This window comes from Pituophis catenifer, unplaced genomic scaffold, assembly GCF_029215685.1.
Source record: "Pituophis catenifer annectens isolate HBS135680 unplaced genomic scaffold, rPitCat1.0.hap2 SCAF_3, whole genome shotgun sequence".
Classification (NCBI taxonomy): Eukaryota; Metazoa; Chordata; class Lepidosauria; order Squamata; family Colubridae; genus Pituophis; species Pituophis catenifer.
Window position 1 is genome coordinate 129,222,692 of NW_027256883.1, and position 5,925 is coordinate 129,228,616.

A 5,925-nucleotide genomic window follows, 5' to 3' on the forward strand; every position below is an offset into this window, starting at 1 on the left:
TCAAGGATTACGCACCACCCGCTCCTTTTAGCAAACCGAGGTAATAAGCACTCTGTGCATGCTCCGGGAACAGACGCTTTCATTCATTCATTCATTCCTCGACAGCAACCCTTGGCTACCAAAAGCGAGTTCGAGAGGGAGCAGAGCTCTCCTCGAATCAGCGAACCCCATCCCAGTCCCAAAGGGAAAGGCGATCCAGCTGCCTTAACTTTGAAGGAATGGCACTCCGCATATCCTCAGGGACGCGTTCTCCAAAGAAGGTTTCCGCTGCAGAGGTTATCAGCCTCGATATGAAGCAGCAGCTTTAAGGCTTGCTGAGGAGGCGAGGGCGAGCGCTAGTGCAATCCTACCCTGCCATCTCTCCACTTTTGCCCGCCATGGGGAAGGTTACCCTGCATCCCATCCCTCGCTATCCGCCTTCAGGCTCTGCCTTGCTTCAACCTAAGCGGCATCTATCCCACCAGATCCTCCCAGTCCGCTCGCGCCTAGTAGTTCCCAGCTTGCGGACCTGCCCTCCCTGTTTAGCAATCCCCCCGTTTCCGCTTTAGCCCTCCCGGGTCTCTTCTCCCGACTCTCACCTGCCGCGCTGGGAGCCTGGCACGCTTCCCTTCCGGGTGCTTCTTTTTCCCCGGTGCCGCCCCGTCACTACTCCGGCTGCAGCCGCGGCTCCGCGCGCTCGGTTCCCAGGCCCGCGGCTTTTTCCCCCCCGCGTTGCCAGCCTCCTAAGAGGCGCTGGGAAAGACGCTCCGTAGCGGGAGAGGCAGCAGAGGGAGCGTCCTGGAAGAGTAGAGGCCGACGGGGCTGGCAGAAAAGGGAACGGCAACATCCGAAAAGATTGCCTCTACGTTTGATGCAATTTCTCTCTCTCCCCCCTTCTCTTCTCTCTCTCTCTCTGTCTCCATTTGCCAATTGTTAAAATACATTCCTGTCTGTGGGAGCCTGTAGTGTATTTCAGACAGACAGACAGATAGACACACACACACACACACACACACACACACACACACACACACACACACACACACACCACCTCTTAAGATGCCCACTAACTGTTTCTTAAACCTGTTCCTGCAGGGCCATTGTCAACTTCATATGTGCATTTTGCAGCTTTTCACAGAAGGGCAAATGAATTCATATAAAGAAGTCTTTTGTTTTTGCTGCCTTAGAGAAAACTTGGGAGAGCCGGCAGATTTAGAGTGAGAATTTGTGAATGGTAAATCTCTTTTATCTAAAACTATCTGTTCTCACTTAGAAACATTAGTAGGTTGTCAGCTTAACATGTTGCTTTTTCTTACTGAACATGTTCAGTTGGATGGCACATGTGGCACAATCCTTTTTTTTTTAAATCAAGTTTTATTGGGTTTTTTTCCCTCCCACATTCACCCACATCTTTTTTGAACAGAGTATTGGCCATATCTTACCTTATACAATTTATCAAATTCAAATACATTTTACTCAATTACAATTTTTGCCACAATTTTCTTTTTTCCCTTTTTTAAATCATATCTCAATATTTCTTTGCTTATTTATATAAAGAACATCTTCATTCGCCCTCAAATTCTAATTTTCCTGCTTATTCATATTTATTCTCTTTTATTTTTTAACCATTCATTCTTTATCTTAGTATATTTATATATGTTCGGGATTGCCTTTCTTCCATTTCATCTTTTTTGTTGTACAATCTTTCTTCTCAGTCCTGCCATCTCCCTCTCTTCTTTCCTTCTTACTTTTGTAGGAAGAAATATCCTTTCTCGGTTCAGCTTTAAGTGGGGAAAAAGACACTGGAAACATAGAGACTGCTTGGAAAGATGGTTTAATGGTGGACAGGATCACATGGTTTGAATTCCTGAACAGAAAAAAAGGGGCGAGATGCAGCGAGTCCCCAGGTTTTATGCCCCCTCTGGCTTTGAACTTCCTGGGGCCCAGAAAGAGTATCCTGATTGGTTGTCAGACTCCCAGGGGGTGGGGGTCTTCGCTAGCCTTGCTGGTTGATGTAATCTTCCCAGGTGTCATGTGGTGAGTTTCTGTTGCTAGATGGGTCCTATTTTCTTGCAGATGATGGTCCATTGACAAAGATTGAGTTTCTGCCTTTGGCCCATTGACAAAGGGTGGGGGCAGGAAGATGGGAGCTGCTTCGTCTTTAAAACATGCTTCTCCATTTCTCATCCAGGGAAACATAATATTTCATATTTGAAATATTTCATTCCTCTAGGAAAGGGGTGGGTGCTAACTTCTTACACTTTCTTTTTCTCTCCTCTCCTGCTCCTCTCTACTTCCTCTTCCTTTCTCCTTCTCCTTCTTTCTTCCTCCCTGTCTAACCCTCTCTCCTACTCTGATTTCCCCTCTCTTCCTTCCTCCCCTCTCTTCCATCCCTCTCTCTTCTCCCCTTCTCTTCCATCTCTCTACTCTCTACTCCTCTTTCATCTCTCTCTATTGCTGTATTCATTTTCAATTTAATATTTTCCACTATGTTGTCCAGGCAACCCCGATCTTTCTCATTTATTAAAAATATTACTCAAAATTCCCCTCTTTTTAATTATTAACAAATATTTCAATTTATTGCATTTTTTTCCTTGAAACCTTTGTTAAAATAATCTTCCAACCCTTGCTTTTTTCCCCTTAACAATGTATTTCTTCCGTTTTACTTCTTACAAGTCTGTCATTTACATCATTTACTAACATTTCATTTTCATTCAATTTTACATTTCAATTTCAATTCCCATCTTAATTTCAATTAATTCTTTTGTTGCTTTTATTTCTCTCCACTTAGTGCTTCCTCAACATCAAAAACAGTTCATTTTTTTTCACATTTCATCTACTGATCTATTTTACATTAAACAATATTTTCACATATAATTTCTACAACTAACATCCTTCTCTTTATTAACATATTAATATTTTCACTGACTCTTAACCATTTTCTTTTAAACTCTCCACAATCCCATTTCTTGATGTTTTCCTTCCTTTCTCCCATTCCCTTACCTTCTTCCAGTTCCTTTTCTTATATCTCCCTTTCTGCCTCTTTTCTTTAATTTTCACTCTGTTAATTTTCCCTCTCAATATTTCCCCATTTATTTCTCTTCTTTTCAGTTTTGAAATGTATTCTCTCTTATCCATTTTTATTCTATCACTGTTAATCCCAGTGTAACCATCCTTATCTTTATTTTCATTTATTTCCTTTTCAATATTTTCTCCTTGTTTCTCTTGCTTCTCATTCATCTTTTCTTTCTTTTTTCTTGCATTCTAACCAATCCTCTGCTTCCTTATTTCCCTTAAATGCTTCTCTTATTTTTTCAGACATCTTCCTTAATATCTCTCATTCATCCTCCCAATTCTCCATATTGTCACTTTAGAAGGCTAGAATGTTCCAATTTATTATTTTCATTTACTTATACTTCTAGTTTCAAAGTCCATGTGATATCTCCTTTTTCTTTCCAGATAGTGTCCAGTTCAAATGCTCACTTGAGCCATCACAATCTCAGTCCTCATCCTCTCTGCTTCTCTTAATCTTTTCAGCTGTATACTCCTACAGCTCTTTCCCACAATCTCTCCTCCAGCAGATGTCTCTCTTCAATTCGCAACTCTTTCGGCAACAAAATACATTTTATAACTCCATGGGAACGCCCATTTCCTCTCTTCCGAATTAAATCTTTTTATTGTTTAAAAAATGTTCCTTTGTCTCCTTTTCCCTTGTCTTGTTTTTATTTCTTTCAAAATCCAATTTTAAATCCAGGTGGAAGATTCCTTTTAGGGCTTTTGTTTTAACTTTAAAGTTCATCTTTTTTTTTTCTTCCTCTGCTTAAATTCCCAAGTGCAAATTAGCTGCTAATTGCTCGTTGGGACTTCTTTCAAGCTTTTAAAAGTTTTTTCTTCTTACCTGTGAGTTGGCCAATCACTCATCTGGTAACAATACTCTGCTCAATCATCACTCCTGCACTTCCTTTTTCTGATTGTGGCCGCTCTGGCTTTTGACAGCTCCATGGCTGCCTTTCTTCGCCGATGGGTCGAAGACTAATGCTGGCACTTCAGGGAACTTGCTTTTTCCCTATCCATGCCAGCCTGCGTCTTCTTTCTTCATTGTCCCTACAAGACAGCTATGATCCCTAGGGATCCCCAAAATCAGCTGGGATATCGGTTTTTGGGGGTTTTTTATGTTTTTATTAAATTTATATACCGCCCTACTCCCGAAGGACTCAGGGTGGTGAACAGGCACAAAATAAAATACATAGATACAAAAGTTAGAAACATAATTAAAACCAGATTAAACAATTTAGCCCGAGACAATTAAAAATCCCAATAATTTAAAACAGATTAAAATTTCAATTTAAAAGAATTTTAAAACAGGGGAGAAAATTAGGCCAGGCCGGCTTGCTGGAGTAGGAGGGTCTTAAGAGTACGGCGGAAAGTGCGCAGATCCGGGATCCTCTATATCTGTGGGGGGAGCTCGTTCCAGATAGTGGGTGCCTCCACAGAGAAGGCCCTCCCTCTGGGGGCCGCCAGTCGACATTGTTTGGCTGACGGCACCCGGAGGAGCCCCTCTCTATGAGAGCGTACCGGCCAGTGGGAGGCTGTTTGCGGTAGTAGGCGGTCCCGTAAATAACCAGGTCCTAAGCCATGGAGCGCTCTAAAGGTGGTGACCAAAACCTTGAAGCGCACCCGGAAGACCACCAGGAGCCAGTGCAGCTCGCGCAGGAGAGGTGTCACACGGGGGCACCATGTTGCTCCCTTAACCACCTGCACGGCCGCACTCTGCGCCAGTTGGAGCCTCCGGGTGCTCCTCAAGGGGAGCCCCATGTAGAGAGCGTTACAGTAGTCCAGGCGGGAAGTGACGAGGGCATGAGTGACTGTGTGTAGGGAGTCCCAATCCAGAAAGGGACGCAACTGGCGAATCAGGCGAACCTGATGAAAAATCCTCCCGGTCACGGCTGTCAAGTGCTCTTCTAAAGACAGCCGTGAATCCAGGAGGACACCCAAGTTGCGAGCCCTCTCCGTGGGGGCCAGCGATTCACCCCCAATAGTCAGCGATGGCGTCAACTGACTATATCGGACGTCGGAAACCACAGCCACTCGGTCTTGGATGTGTTGAGCCTGAGCCTGTTCCTCCCCATTCAGATCTGCATGGCCTCCAGACACCGGGACATCACTTCAAGGGCATCATTGGGGTGGTCCGGGGTGGAGATGTACATCTGGGTGTCATCAGCATACTGGTGGTACTTCACCCCGAAACCACGGATCTCACCCAGCGGCTTTACATAAATGTTGAACAAATATCCAAACTCTATCAATTCCTCTTAATGGACTGGATTGGAGAGGAGGTCATCAAGGACTCAATGATTGCCTGGGGGAGAAATTTGGGATACTCGATTGAACTTGAAAAATGGGAAGAAATCTGGGGGAAAACCTTAAAATTAACAATGTCAATTTCCTATAAGGAAAATATATACAAAATGCTATATAGATGGCACCTGCCCCCGGCTAGATTATCGAAGATGTTCCCGGGGACCTCTCCGGTTTGCTGGAAATGCAACGCCGCTATGGGAACTTACTTTCATAGTTGGTGGACCTGTCCCCGAGCAAAAGAATATTGGGCTAGAATTCAAAAATGGATTTTAGAAATCATAGGATGTAGAATAGATTTGAACCTGGAAACGTTTTTACTAGGCATGAAACCAGAGAACTTAAACAAATCTAATTGGTATCTCACTCTCCACATCATCATTGCAGCCAGGATCTCGTTCGCGCAAGAATGGAAATCCAAAAATATCCCATCGGAGGCTACGTTAATTGCAAAGATCATGGACTGTGCAGAAGCAGACAAGCTTACTGGACTTTTGCGAGATAGACAAGAATCGGGGTTATATAGGAGCTGGGACAGATGGTATGCTTGGCTGCAAAAAAAGAAATCTTAAGAAGAACGAAAATATT